The following is a 15980-nucleotide window of genomic DNA, read 5'->3' as shown; positions in this document are numbered from 1 at the left end:
GAATAAGAGAAGATTCTAAACCTAATAAGTCAATTAGCTGATCTGCAAGATGAGACTATGAAGATGCTGCACGAGAAGCTTGACAAATCGATTCTAATCTTTCAAGAAAAATCGATGACATTGCTGTTAGAGTTAAAATCATAGAAGATCAAAGATCTAAGGATGCTGAAGCCATGGAGATAAGACTCCATTGTCTTGAGGAAGAACCAGAGAGACATCTCAAGAGTGCCCAAGATAATGCTATCAACATTAGAGATTTGGGCAATGAAGTTTTGGACTTAGAAAGGGACCATGAGTCCAAGTATGGAGTGTTATTCAACAAGGAATTAGACACAAGGAGGCGTGTGGAGAATCTTGAGAACCGAGCATATGAAGCTGAGAGGAAGATGTTTGGTCTCGATTTTGAACAAAAACGTTTTGGAAAAGCTATGTCCGAAAAGTTTGCATTCACGAAGGAGAGCCATAAGGAGATTGAAGCTGAACAAAAGGAGAAGAACCAAGATCTTGCTGATAAGATTGAGGATCTAACCTCATGTGTTTCTGGACACAAGAAGGAAGGAGCTCGATCCGATGAGGAAGAAGAGGAGGAAAAGGAAACCCTATTCGATAAAGGAAAACATTCTAAATTCCTTTTAGGAAATGGAAATTTTTCTTTTACTTCAAGACAAGAGAATTTCGTGGAGAACAAACCACAAGGTAACCCTATTCCTCCTTTACAAGATCATGATGAAGGAGAGACCTTAGAAGTCATAGAAGAACTTGAAGAAGAAACCGTGGGAAACAAGCTACAAATTTCTATGGAAACCGAAGGTTTCAATCACAACTCACTTAAGCACTCTCGAGAAGAAGAAGGAGTAAACCTCACAAAGGTTTGTTTTTCTACTACCACACCCTATGCTCCACCACCACGAGACCTAGAAGGTCTAGGAAAGGGAGAAGCGGAGCTGACAACCGCAAATAGTTTTGCCGAAACAACTCGACGGTGTAGAGAAGAAGATGAACTTAAGGAGCCACCTGATGCTTATATTGGAGAAAGATCCAAGAGAGCTTGTCTAAGGACAACCCACTCTCCTCATCCTGCTTGAGAAAGCAAGCCAAAGTCGAGCCAACGACGTTAAACAAGTGCGCTTCTTGGGAGGCAACCCAAGCTAGTAAGTATTTATTTTTAGGATTTACTTTCTTTTACTATTGATATTTTTGCATTTTAGTTTCAGGTTTTTATAAGAAAAAAAAAACACAAAAAAATAGAAAACAGAAAAGCCACAAAAAAGAAGGAAGAAAAAGTACCCATGGATTAGCAATGCACAACTATGTCTAGTGGCAAGCACCACCTACTGACTGGCCATGTTCAATGTGACTGAAGCAAGCCGAAGGCAACGGATCAATCACAATCCTCATGTGATCGATGCCGAGAGTCCCCACTAGCCATACCAGCCATAGCCGATGCCATGTCCTGCACCGTGTACCGCGTACCATGCACCATGTACCGCGTACCGCGTACCATGCACCATGTACCGCGTACCGCGTACCATGCACCATGTACCGCGTACCGCGTACCGCGTACCATGCACCATGTACCGCGTACCGCACCACCTGCTATGTCCACGTCCGTTCACCCGTGTACCGCGAGACAACTCCGAACCACCACCATCCTTACCACCAACCATCACCATTCTTTTACTTAGGTATGCATTTGTTATTTAAATTTTCTCATTTTTATTGATGGTTTTAGGTTTTTGTTTCAAGAAGGATGCATTTAGAGATATATCAAACAGAATTCGATTGAACTTAGCCTAGTTCAAACTCGATGTCAAGCAACCAAAGGAAGTTACAAATGGTTAGTCACCACATTTTCATTCCACAGCCGACCTCTAGACAATTTTTTGGGCAACCATAAAATGTTTTAGAGTCGACACAATATCATTCCATCAAGGTGACATTGTTCTTAAACCCTACACTTTTCCTTATGATTTTTAATCCTCATCTCTTTCTTTTTTCCCACCGAGGACGGTGTGATTTAAGTCTGGGGGGAAGGATGTTCCATCCTATACTAATGCTACTTTCTATTTTGTTGACTTGAGACCTTTTTCCAATTTTTACATCAATAATTTTGACATTTTATCGAGTCACATTTTTTTTATTGAGTCAAAACTAGTAGGGGATTATGATCTTATTCTAACGGTTTATTTGATTTGGATTAACACTCTTATGACACTTGATTATGCTTGCCAACAGAACCAAAGTTTGGAAAGACTGTGAGTGACTCAACAATCCCCCAAGTCCCTATTCGATGGATATTCAGATGATCTAACGTTGTCTCTAACTTTTATAGGACCTAAACCGGACTTAATTTTCAAGCCCTGGGAATTGGTATACATTGGGCTAGATCTCTACATTCAAGCCACACAAGACATTGCACTTCTTTAAGAGTATGTTCCCTTCTCTCTTCCCTTCAATACTATAAAAAAAAAAAAGAAAAAAAAAAGAGAATAAAAGATGAGATGATTTTGATCAGTTTAGAGAGGTAGGTAAATTACCTGTGACCTCATTATTCTACTCTTGAGTCAAATGATCACACAAAGCTTGGAAGCGAGGGGTAGGTAAGTTACCGATGACCCCAATATTCGCCTACACCTTTGATTAAACAAAAAAAAAGAGAAGTGAGAAAAGGGAGAGGAAAGGAATCATATGAAGAAAGTCTTGGCTTGAAGAGAGTCTGCAAGCCATTGATTGATTTTCCTTGGTAAGATTTCACTTTTATTATGGCTTAATTTATGTAAAGAGATGACAATGGAGATTCTGGAAACTCTAAGGAATTGTGGGATCAAGGAGAGTTGATGATTCTCATGGTGGATTACAAATGGAAGTTCCTAATGTCAAGGCGAAGAAGAGTGCAAAGACAATATCCCGAAAGATAAGTGAATTCCCAGTATATTCAAAACCTCTTTTCCATGATTTAGTTTGATTATTTGCTTGAGGACAAGCAAAGACTAAGTCTGGGGAGTTGATAACATCATTATTTTACCCATTTTAGCTACAGTTTTAGTATGCATTTAGGAAGAGTTTGATATGATTTCAAGGCTTTAATGTCCATTATCAAGTATTTTAGGTTTCAAGAAGGTTTTACAGGTTTTATAGCAAAAAGGTCCAAAAGGCAAAGAAAATACGTTTTAGGAAAGTTTCAGAGCTTTACAGTACGGGCAACGTTTGAAGAACTTCCAGAACTCACATTTCGACGGAAAGATGAGAGAGTCATCTTTCTCCTCGAAGTGGAATCAAGTCAATCTATTTACTCATCCAGAAGTTATGCTCGATTTACCGAAGAAGTATCTTAAACCGACCTAAGAAGAACCATCAAGCCAATGGGATTTTATTGAAGGCCTGACCAGCTACCACCACGGCGCCCCAGTCCAAGTCTTTACCACCGTTCTAGAAGCTTTCTACGCCGCCCTTGCCATGCACTTATCAAGAGAAGACGTTTCTACCCTTACAAAACCCTAAACCTAGACAGAACCCTATAAATACTCTTCTAAGCCCTAGGGTTTTGAGTGTGCAATCATTAGAGCAGCCAAGATACACGACCAGAGGAGCAGCCGACATCCAGACCTCTCCCTCGTCCCTCTCTTTGCAGCTTTGAGATCCACCAACTCTTTCTATTCTATTTGCTTTGTACTTTGTTTCTAAGGGAGAAGATCCTACAACTTTGTTTGACAATCATTGAAGTAATATCTAAAACCCTTTTCTCTATTTATTCTTTTATGTTTATGAATTGTTTAAACCTTGTTTTGATGATTCCCTTAAACATGCTAGAGTAGTTTTCTAGTTGGGTTTAAAGGGATAAATCAAAGGGGGGAGATGATCTTAGTTTAGGTGGCAATTTTTAGGGTTTGTTAGATTATATTCTTGTTTATTCTATGCTTTAATTCTAAGTCTTTACTTAATACTTTAAGTTAGCCTCATGAACTAACTATGATCTAAAGTGTGTGTGCTTTGCCAAAAGCTTGCATGTGTGCTTGACCTAGCTTAGATGTGTGGGGAGACATAGGAAGCACATACCCCTTACCTATGGAATTCCACGAATTATAATCGAACCTGTTTTAAATACTTTGATCTATGCGTCGTTGCCTGCGACAGTTGAGTAACAGAGTGTAGAGATCTTTGACGGTTAGCTTGAGAACTTTAAGTTAACGGTTCATTAGTGTTTCGTAGTCCGAGTTTTAGATAAACAAACTAACCCTAAACTTTCCTAGATAGATAGATCATTGAACCCCTGCGATTCCCCTTGATGCCCAACGCTTGTTTCATTTATTTTACTTGCTTTTATTTACATTCATTTGCTTGCTACAACCGTGACAACCAAAACCCTATTTTTATTGAGTCCTAGCCTTACTTACCTCCGTCGGATTTCGTTGAACAACAAATCTCTCTCTGTGGGATCGATCCTTAAATACTACTATCGATTAGCTGTGCACTTTCACCAGTTCTGTGGTCTTTTTAAGGTAAAAGATTTGAAGTGAAAAACCACACACATCAACGGGATGACGGCAAAATCCGGTCGAGTCGATGGCGAGATGAGTCTGACTGTTCCGTTCGAGTTGCAGCTCCGCGCCGGTTTGGAGGGGCGTCGAGCTGCGAGAGGGGGCTTCACGGCAGCTCTGGTCGAGTGGAGTAGCGGTGACGGCTTGATGGAACAGGTCGAGTTGAACGATTATACAGTCGACTCGAGCGAGTCGGTACAGTGCTAGGTCGAGTCGGTGGATCGAGTCGGATGCTGTTTGCTCTCGTGAGAGGATTGACACGGCGGAGCTTACACAGGATGGTCGATCGAGCCGGGGTTGGATCGAGTCTGGTCGACCGTGTGAGCAGATGGTGGTGACTCAAACGAGAGGGTAGACTCGCGATGTGTTGGCTCGACAGACACGAGAGATGGCGACGATGAAGATTCCGTGACTCGAAGCTTCGAAGGCGACTCCAGCAGGACAGGTCGGTTGGTGTGTCGGAACGGTGAAAACAGTGGATGGTGGTGGAGATATGGCGATGTCGAGCAAAGGGGGTGAAGTGATAGTGAGCTCAACCAAAATATTTCGTTGTTTAGTGGAGGTGAATAGTTAAGTTGGGATAATAATGGTCGTGAGAAGAGTGTTTGTTTGGTAGGAGTGAGTTGAGAGTGAAGGGGAGAGGGGTTAAATAGGTGGATGATAAAGATGATAAGTGGTGAGAGGTGATGGAGTTGATATGTCGTGCAAGTGGGAAGAAAGAAAGTGATGGTGGAGTGATGTGAGATGGTGAGTTGATATGTCGTGCAAGATGATATGTCTAGTGTCGTGGAAACAAAGGGTGAGATAGGTTGAAGTGATGGGAACGTGGGAGAGAGGGGAAGGGTGATAAAGCCAATAATTAAGATTCTCTCCCTATATTGCCTTCTGTTCTCTTCTGTAGATTTTCCTTTTTTTGCTAATTTCGCTTCTGTAGCACCCATCATACTCGGTTTGACTTCGAACTCGCTCCTTTGACTGCTACTCCATTTTTTTTTGCTACATGTACTCCCTTCTGTTGACTCCTGAACACTTAGAAAACCCAAAAAGAAAAATCAAAAACATAAGGATGTTAAAAAGAAAAATATTTACAGTGATACCTTTGGGACTTCCTCCCAAGTGAGCTTGTTTAAAGTCACTAGCTTGACTTTGCAGCTTTTAGGCTTTTGGGGGTTCATGGAGGAGCACAGAATACCTCTCTGGTTGGACTTGGTCAGCTAAATACTTTTTTACACTTTGGCCGTTTAGAGTGAATTCACTGCCATCCTTGTTCAGAAGAATGATGGCTCCAAATGGCAGAACGTCTTTGACTGTAAAAGGTCCAGACCACCTAGACTTAAGCTTTCCAGGAAATAACTTAAGTCTGGAATTGAACAGCAAAACCTGATCTCCAGCCTTAGCTCCTTGACAATAATCTTTTTGTCATGAAAATTCTTTGTCCTTTCCTTGTATATCTTGGAATTCTCATAAGCATCAAGTCTTATTTCTTCCAACTCATGGATGTCTAGAGTTCTCTTAGCATGAGCAGTATCAATAACCAAGTTCAGCAACTTGATAGCCTAGAGTGCCTTGTATTCAACCTCTATAGGGAGATGACATGCTTTACCATAGATCAACTGAAATGGTGTTCGTCCTATTGGCGTCTTGAACGCTGTTCACTACGCCCAGAGAGTCTCGTCCAACTTGACAGACCAATCTTTCTTTGAAACTCCAACAATCCTTGACATAATACCCTTGATTTGTTTGTTCTAAACCTCAACCTGTCCGCTGGTCTGAGGGTGATACGCAGTCGACACCTTGTGCTTGACACCATACTTTCTCAGCATACTCTCGAACACCTTGTTGACGAAGTGAGTTCCACCATCACTGATCACTGCTCTGGGTATCCAATACCTTGGAAAGATTATACTTTTGAACAACTTCAGAACAACCTTGTGATCGTTGGTAGGACTGGCAATGGCTTCAACCCACTTAGAAACATAATCGACTGCCACTAGAATATAGATATTACTATTAGATGGACGGTTGAAAGGTCCCATGAAATATATCCCCCAAACGGCAATGGCTTCAACCACTACTCCTTGTGATGTTGCCCATCCTCTGACAAGCATCACACTTGGTGATGAAACTGTGAGCATCTTTGAATAAGGTTGGCTACCAGAGACCCGCTTGAAGAACCTTCTGAGCAGTCTTGAAAGTGGCGAAGTGATCCCATAGGTGGAGCCGTGACAGTGCTCAACCACTCCTTTTACTTCCTCTTCTGCTATGCACCTTCTGAACAGACCGTCAGAACCTCTCTTTTACAGATAGGGTTCATCCCAGAAGTAGTGGTTGACCTCTCTGAAAAACTTCTTCTTTCTGTAGGGATCCATGTCATCAGGAACTTCTCCACAGACCTTGTAGTTCGCGACATCTACATATCATGGTGCAGCCTCAGATGTGATAGCCATGCATCTGATCCTGAGCCTGTCAAACTTTCTGTCATGCATCTGCTCACAACCTTGGGCGACCAGAAGTTGTTCTTCAAGCATTGAGTCATCAATTGGAACAACATCTTCAATCCTCATTCTTGACAAGTGATCTGCAACTCCATTTTCTATGTCTTTCTTGTCAACTATCTCCATGTCAAACTCCTGAAGTAGCAGAATCCATCTCAGCAGTCTCGGCTTGGTATCCTTCTTTGAATAGATGTGTCTCAAAGCAGCATGGTCGGTATACACTATGACCTTGGAACCCACAAGGTAACTCCTGAATTTTTTGAATGGAAACACAACTGCTAGGAGCTCCTTCTCCGTGGTTGCATACCTCCCTTGAGTCTCGTCCAAGGTGCGACTTGCGTAGTAGATGACATGAAGCTTCTTGTCAATTCGCTGTCCCAGAACTGCTCCAACTGCAAAGTCTGAAGCGTCACACATGATCTCAAATGGATGATCCGAATTCGGAGCTTGTACTACTGGTGCTGAAACCAAGGCCTCCTTGATCTTGCTGAAAGCTTCTAATCATGCTGCATCAAATTCGAACTCCACCTCCTTGCACAACAACCTTGTCAATGGTCTTGCAATTTTTGAGAAGTCTTTGATGAATCTCCTGTAAAACCCAGCATGTCCCAGAAAACTTCTGATGTCCTTCACTGTCTTAGGCAGTTGAAGCTGAATCATGACCTCAATCTTTGCCTTGTCAACCTCAATTCCTCTTTCAAAAATCTTGTGCCCTAGAACGATCCCTTCTTCAACAATGAAATGGCACTTCTCCCAGTTCAGCACTAGGTTCGTCTCCTCACATCACGTTAATACCCTGCACAAATTTAACAAATAGGAGGAGAAAGTGGAACCGTATACAGAGAAGTCGTCCATAAACACTTCCACTGACTCCTCAATCAGATCCGAAAAAATCGATGTCATGCACCGTTGAAAGGTGGCAGGAGCATTGCACAAACCAAATGACATGCATCTGTAGGCGAAAGTGCCATAAGGACAAGTGAAGGTTGTTTTTTCCTGATCATTTGGGTGGATAGGGATTTGGAAGAACCCACTATACCCATCAAGGAAACAGTAGTAGGGATGACTAGCTAATATTTCCAACATTTGATCAATGAAAGGCAAAGGAAAGGAAAATGATCCTTCCTAGATACAACATTTAACTTCCTATAATCTATGCACATCCTATGTCCTGTGATAGTTCTAGTTGGGATTAACTCATTATTTTTGTTTTTGATCACAGTGATCCCCCCCCCCTTTTTAGGTACACAGTGCACTGGAGATACCCAAGTACTATCAGAGATAGGATATATAACTCCAACATCAAACAGTTTTAAGATCTCTTTCTTTACTACTTCCTTCAGGTTAGGATTCAATCTTCTTTGGGGTTCAATGCTAGCATAAGACTCATTTTCAAGATTGATCCTATGTGTGCAAAGACTAGGTGAGATTCCCTTGATATCATCTAAGGTATAACCTATAGCCTTTCTATACTTCTTAAGCTCAGTTACTAGCAACCCCAATTCATCGTCACTCAACCTAGCATTCACTATGACAGGATAAGTAGAATTAGTTCCCAAAAAAACGTACCTGAGTCCAAAAGGGAGAGTTTTGAGTTCTACCTTTGGAGCTTTCAGTTCCGACCAGTCGTCAGCATGGGGGTCTGGAATGATCTCTGTCGAGTGGGAGGGGTGCGACTCGATCGAGCGGGATGTTGGTGCCTCGAGTCGGGTCATGACGTCGGTCGAGTGGGAGATATCACGTTCTGAACTCTCCGTCTCAACTCCACATACCTCCTCTGCGTCAGATAGCTGCTCGAATTCCTCTGCTCCATCCGTTTCTCTGTGGGAGTCTAGCATATTCTTGTAACAAGTGGTCTCCTCCACCCTTGGTCAGAGCAGTCTTGAGATTATCCTCCTCAGCTAATTCCTCCAACAACTCATCAGCCAACTTATCCATCTCTTCAATGTAGAAGACTTGTCCTCCTATTGTTGGCTTCTTCAATGTATCCTTGATGTCAAACTTCATAATGAAGTCGTCCCCCAGATTGAGATCAATCTTGTCATTTCTGACATCAATGATGGCTCCAGCAGTCGCCAGGAACGGTCTTCCTAAGATCAGAGGATCTTTTGGTTCTTCATCCATCTCCATAACCACAAAGTCAGTTGGCACTTCCACGTCTCTGATCTTGACGGGTAAGTCTTCTAATATACCATTTGGAAGTCTCACTGATCTATCTACAAGGATGAGAGAGATGTCGCAACCCTTGAACCTTGTAAAACCCAACCTCGTAGCAACAGAGAGTGGCATCAGATTGACTGAAGCGCCAAGATCACATAGACACCTATCAAAAGACATAGGTCCAAGGGAGCAAGGTAGAGTGAATGATCCAGGATCTTTGAGCTTCTTGAGTACAATCTTCTTCTGGATGATTGCACTGTACTCAAGACTTAGTACCACCATGCCTTGAACTTCTTTAGATCTCTCCATCACCAAGTCCTTGAGGAATTTCTGGTAGTGAGGAACAAGTGCGAACGCATCCAGAAATGGCATCCTCAACTCAATGTCCTTGACTTGTTGTTCGAGTAGAGCTTTGTATTTCTCAGTAAGTTGCTTCTTGAACTTTACTGGAAATGGTAGAGGAGGCTTGTATGGTGGAGGGATGAACCTCGCAGGTTTGTCATCAGAAACAACAGGTTCCTTAACTGGTTCAGGCTCGGACTGCTTCACTGGCTCGATTGGATCTTTGACTGCTTCTACTGGATCCATGATCTGAGCTTCATCTTGAACCAATTCCTCCCCTTCTAATTCCTCACTGTCCTCAGAGACGTTAGATACTCCTTGTCTGGAAGGCAATGTTTTCCCACTTCGCAGCGTAATGGCATTGTCGAACTCATTGGGGTTTTGAACAGCTTTCCCTGGGAATTGGCCTGGTTTTGGTGCAGAAGTAGAAGCGGATTGGCCTTCCATATACCTTATCTTCGAATTCAAAGCTTCAAATTTGACGTTCAAATCATTGTAAGAAAACTCCATCCTCTGACTAAGGTTAGCGAACTTCTTAGCAGTATCCATAGATCCGCTAGCTTGACCCTGAAGAAGTTGCTGCATCATTTGCTTTATTTCTTGATTTGGGCCTGGAGTAGGCTGTACTGGTTGAGGGCGGAATCCTGGCGGTGGTCCTAAGGGAGCTTGGTAACCTTGCTGGAATTGTTGTTTGGGTATGAATCCCTGATTGTAAGGCACAAACGGTTTTTGTTGACTTTGTCGGTGCTGCTGAGGAGGGTACACCTGATCTTGCGAATTAGCAACGTTGTTACTTCTGTAAGACAAATTTGGGTTTGCCTTGTATTGGTTGTAACCTTTGTTGTATCCACCTTGGTTCTGGACATAGTTTATCTCTTCAGACTGCTCCCCCTCCCCATCTGGAACTTGGAAAGGGTCATCCTCATATACGTAGTGGACGCTCCTCTGCTGACATAGCAAGAGACGGTCTAGCTTCTCATTGATGTTCTTGAGGTCTTTCTTTTACTTATCCTCAGAACTAGTGTCACCCCAAACTGTGCAGTCATAATCTTCATTGTAATTGTCGTTACACTGAGCGAGATTCTCAACGAGTTGCAATCCCTCATCCACTTCTTTGTTCAGGAAATTTTCGTTAGAGGCCGTGTCAAGCAGCATGCAGATTTTTGGAAGTACACCACGGTATAGAGTGCTCAGCAGTGACTCGTTGCTGAACCCGTGGTGAGGACACTGGCTCTGGTAACCCTTGAAACGCTCCTAGGCTTCACATAATGTTTCTGAACTCTTCTGAGTAAAACCAGAGATGTCATTCCTGAGACGTGCAGTTCTGGCATTGGAGAAGAACTTTGCCAAGAATGCCTTCTTGCAGTCATCCCAAGTGTTGATGGATCCCTTGGGGAGGTTTTTCTCCCATTGTTGAGCTTTGTCTTCCAGGGAGAATGGAAAGAGTCGCAACTTGAAAACATCCTCACTCACGCCGTTGATATTGGTGAGACTGCACAGACGGTCCAACTCGTTGAGGTGATCGAGTGGATCCTCCATGAGCAACCCGTGAAACTTGTTCCCTTGGATCATGGAGATCAGACCACTTTTCATCTCGAAAATGTTGTTCTGCACGGCGGGAGGGATGATTCCAGCACGCTGAGTATGAGTGTTTGGTGCATCCCCAACACCAATGTTTCGCGGTCTCAGATTTGGTCCATTCGGTTGTCCCAACCGATTGATGTCGTCGATAGCAGGAAGAAGATTTTGATGTCCTCTTGATCTGGTGTGCATGCAAGGTTGCAATCAACAGGTTCTTGTGATGCAAAACAAACAAGTAGACAACCAAAACAAGTCAGTACTCAGAGTAACAAATGTAACAGAACTTAATCTTGCAAAACTTGAAATCTTAAATGTAGCAAAGTAAATCCCAAATGGCAACAGCGCCAAATTGATACTAGGATTTTGTGTGTCTATCCTAGCAGGTTCAATTAACCTTATGCAGTTGTAATACTTAAGGTGTCAATCCAGTTGGGAAACTTCACTAACAATTAAGATGCAATCAAGATTTCACAAGTCAAGCGAATTCAAAGAGAGTGTTTTTGTCTAACAATCCTAGGATGATCATAATGCAAAATGGAAATGTGTTCTAGGACTAGAAACTAGAATGTATGACAGGAAGCTAAAATGAATGAAAACAGAAAATGAGTCTAAGCATGAACTAAAAGGCAAGACACGAAACAGTCTCAGGAATGTAATAAAAATCAGGAAGAAATAGATCCTAAGGATGGGAGTAATTGATGTCGGTGAAGTCTCCTAGTCTACAAAGTGTTTAACATGCCACAAGCAATCTATCCCTAGACAATGAACATCACAACTTAGCTAATCCAATCTCTAGGTAATAGCTACTCAGACTCAACCACTTCCATACCCAGCTCTCGCTAGAGAAACATGGTTGAGCAGGCATGACAAACAAGTTCATTCATGTCAACAAACATCCTAGAAAACTAATCTCTTAGGCTAGGAACGTAATTCTCTGGCACTAGTTGGTCATACATTTCATCAAACACCTTTTGGGTGTGGAAATGTCTCGAACCTAGTTCCAATTGATCAGAGAGAAACTAGCATTTCTAACACTAGTCCAGAAGGGAATCATAAAAATCAAAGCTTAAACACTCTACACCCTAAGATCCTCCACCTAATCTATGCCATCTTCAAGAACTACCACACTACTCAGATCCGAAAATCATCATCAAGGATACAAATCCAGAAAACATTGAACCAAGCATAATAAGATAGATAAAAATGAGAAGAACAACTTTGCAGAAGAAATCAAGTGCAAAAACTGAATAAACTCAAATGTGTCGGAAAACAAAGTCTGAGAACCTTTTTTGGTGGCTAGGGTAAACCTTCAGGAAAAGAACGAGGCAACATATGAGATGTCTGAGTAAAACTTAACAAAACGTATTTATAGTAAAACATGGAAATCCCTAAAATATAAAACGACAATATAGAACGTCGGTTCGGGAAACCTTCTCGGATGCGTCTTAGGGTGCTCAGGAGTGTTGATCGAGTCGGAGTCCAGGAAGCTTGATCGAATGGTGGCTTGAGACGTGTCGTCGGAGAGCTGCTGATCGAGTCACGTCTTGAGGGTGCTCAGGAGAGCTACTAATCGAGTCGCGTCTTGAGGGTGCTCAGGAGCCCCCCCCGGATGTCTTGGTCGAGTCGCTGCTAACATCCGATCGAGTGGGAGCTTGCCTTTGCGTGCAGGTCGAGTCGGAATTCAGATCGTATGTGCGTCCACTAAAACGGCGATAACTCATGAACCACAACTCTGATTGGCTTGACATAAACGGCATTGGAAAGATGACTCGAGTCTTCACTCGACTCATTCAAAGACGTGGAACGTTGGGTTGCTGGACTGCTCTCCTGCTCCCTGTTTGCTTTTGATGGTTTGGACATCTCCTAAAACACCTGAACTAACTCCAATATGCAAGATGCATGCAAAACCAATGCAAATACTACCTAAATATGCATATTATGCAAAAGAGAGTGAAAACAATGCAAAACAATGAGTTAAGAAGACATAATAAATGAGAAATGCATGATGAAAGAGTGTAAAATATACACATATTAATGTGGCACTGTAGCATTGTAATACAACGTCGTTTCATCATATGGGCATGTGGTTTGGCAAAGAATAAAACTACATCGTTTTACAATTGGGAAAAAGTTTAAAATTAGGGCTTGTGTTCTTCCTTTTGCCGTAGAGGAGAGTGCAATGGCGGACCCAAGATAAAAATTTAGGGATCAATTACAGGGAAAAAACATTGATTTGTCATATAGGTGGTTCGACCTCGGATATAGGGAGGTCAACAGTGCAGATTTTACCATCTGTTGTACTGAAATTTTACGTAACTACATGTAAAAACAAACTATTTACTTAGTTTACCCAGGTCAAGTGACCCACTTTCTTCCTTAGTAGGTCCGCCGTTGGGAGAGTGTCGCGAAACAGATGGAAGTATGTGGATTCCAACAAGATGCAGAGGAGGCAAAGCTGTAAGAATGGGTACTTATAGGACCGCAAAAAACCCAGGAAGATTATTTCACTCTTGTCCAAGAGGATCCGAAGAGGTACTATCAATTTACAAATTTTAATCTAGCTTCATTATGTTTGAAATTTTGATTTTGAGTATCGATTGTGTATTGTTGCAGACTCGATGGTATCACACGTTTAAATGGACTGATGAGTGTGGTTGAAGAGATTGAAAATTTGAAGTTGAAAATAGATCATGTAGAAGAAGACTCAATCACATTTCAAAAGAGTGTAAATGCTTGTGAATCAGAGATTGAAACTCTCCGAATAAAAAACCCACCATGTTTCACCAAAAACCAAACAAAACAGAACCTCCTCCATGCACCAAAAACCCACCAAAACATCAACTCTTTCAAGATAACACAAGTAAATATCAGAAAGCAGTTAACAAACGTCAAAGTGAGATTTAAGAGAAGAGGTAAACCTGATATACTAATATGTTGGTTGAATTGGACCTTGTGACTGAGATAGATCCTCTAACGCCCCGACCGCCACTTCTTAGTGGGCCCCATTTCTACTCTCAGTCTATGAGCCCACTTTCGTTAATGGGCCCCACGTCCTCTCATTAGGCTCGTGAGCCAATCTATATCCGACGGTCGGTTTGCTACGTTCTGGAGGCTTTAAAGATTTGTTACCGTCCCTACAAATCACCACATAATCTTTCCCTGTGTATTGTCCTAAGTCGCACAGTTCCGACAGTCACTTCCCGGAAGGTCACCATCCTGAGACTACTCCAGCATAAGCACACTTAAATGTGGAGTTATCTTAGGACCCTTGACCGAAAAGATAATTGCACTTGGTTATATAGATGGCCAAATCTATCCTTATCCGATCACCTTTGCCTTTTCCGTGAGTTTCCATTTCCCTCGGGTTTCCTTTCCCGTGAGTAGACTTAAATCTTTGCAAGATTACCGAGTCCCTGGGCCATCCATCGGCCCATAGTCTAGTCGGTCCATCCTTGTTCATCAGCCCGATCCATCGTTCACCGATGCGACCATTTCCGATAGTCTACTTCACTATCACTCCCACTATCACTATCACTATCACTAGGACTTTCACTCCCATTTCCACTCGGACTGTCACTTCGACTAAATACCGAATTTCCCCATTTTCATATAGGAACTTGCAAGCCTGAATGATCTACCACTATAAACTTGGGATTCCATTTCTTCAACTCAAACGTCTGTTCACTACTTCGGTAGTCTCGAACTCCTTTCTCGAACTCATGGTAAGTGTCCTTCTGTTCCATTTATTCGTCCCATTCTATACAGAGGTTCGTACCAATTTCACCCCATTCGCGTACCGTGATCGGCATTCCTCGGCCCTAGCCATCGGCACTTCTCGGCACTAGATATCGGCACTTCTCAATACTAAGTATCGACATTCCTCGACACTAGTTATCGGTAACTCTCGGTACTGACTCCCGGTACTTATCGGTACTGACTCTTGGTACTTATCAGTACTGACTCTGGATACTTATCGGTACTCACTCTCGGTACTTCTCGGTACTGACTCTCAGTACTTCTCGGTACTCACTCTCGGTAATTCTCGGTACTGACTCTCGGTACGTTTCGGTATTGACTCTCGGTACTTCTCGGTACGACTCTCGGTACTTCTTGGTACTCACTCTCGGTACTTCTCGGTACTCACTCTCGGTACTTCTCGACACTGATTCTCGGTACTTCTCGATACTGATTCTTGGCAACTCTCGACACTGCCGGTACCGAGGAATTGGGTCGTTACAGAAAGGACCCGAGTGGTCACCCGGATGTGTGCTCAATGATTGCATCGTGTACCCCATCGGGTTAGGTGTCGGATAAGCATATGAGTGGCTTCTCCACGATCTATCGGGTCTGCTGTCATCCTCCTCTGATTGGGGCTTGTAAGATGATGTCCTGTGAGGCTCTGGAGGTGCCAATCCTCGGATACCTTCTAGTGGTCTGCTTCTCCCCATCCATGTGGGTGCATAAGCCGAAGTGGGAGCTGAGGCACAGCTTGCCTTGTCTTGCAGCTCCCTGATCTGTCCTCCTATCACCTTCACTGTGCCAGTAAGGTCCTTCACTTTCCTAGCAAGGAACTTGTTCATCCTCTTCAACCATCTGATCCTCTTGTGAGCTTCCCTCACTCCAACTGGTTGCTTTTGGGAGCAAACATACTCCTCAAAATCATAGTCCTCCGAGTTTTCTCCCTGTCCTTGCCCAGTTGGCTCTCTCTCTTCAGCTGCGGATTCTTCCTCGGGGTTATACAGTTCTTCCAATGGTGGCGCAAAGTCTATGTTCTCTCCTAGCCGGATTTTGGTGCACACGACGTTGGGAAGGATCAACTGAGTAGCTCCGACTGCTGGGCGAACGAACCTGACGAGCAACATAT

The 15980-nt window shown here is 42.9% G+C and overlaps 1 non-coding gene across 1 annotated transcript; it reads left to right on the top strand.

The window, feature by feature from the left end:
* The first annotated feature begins 10745 nt into the window (after positions 1-10745).
* Positions 10746-10852, top strand: LOC147950028 (small nucleolar RNA R71). The gene has a single exon (XR_015565250.1). It is a non-coding gene; the product is annotated as a small nucleolar RNA R71 (small nucleolar RNA).
* The last annotated feature ends 5128 nt before the right edge of the window (positions 10853-15980 follow it).

The sequence above is a fragment of the Camelina sativa genome, chromosome 1, assembly GCF_030686135.1.
Source record: "Camelina sativa cultivar CO46 ecotype springtype chromosome 1, ASM3068613v1".
Classification (NCBI taxonomy): Eukaryota; Viridiplantae; Streptophyta; class Magnoliopsida; order Brassicales; family Brassicaceae; genus Camelina; species Camelina sativa.
The sequence above is the reverse complement of the archived record's forward strand: the minus strand, read 5'-3'. Positions and strand labels throughout refer to the sequence as shown.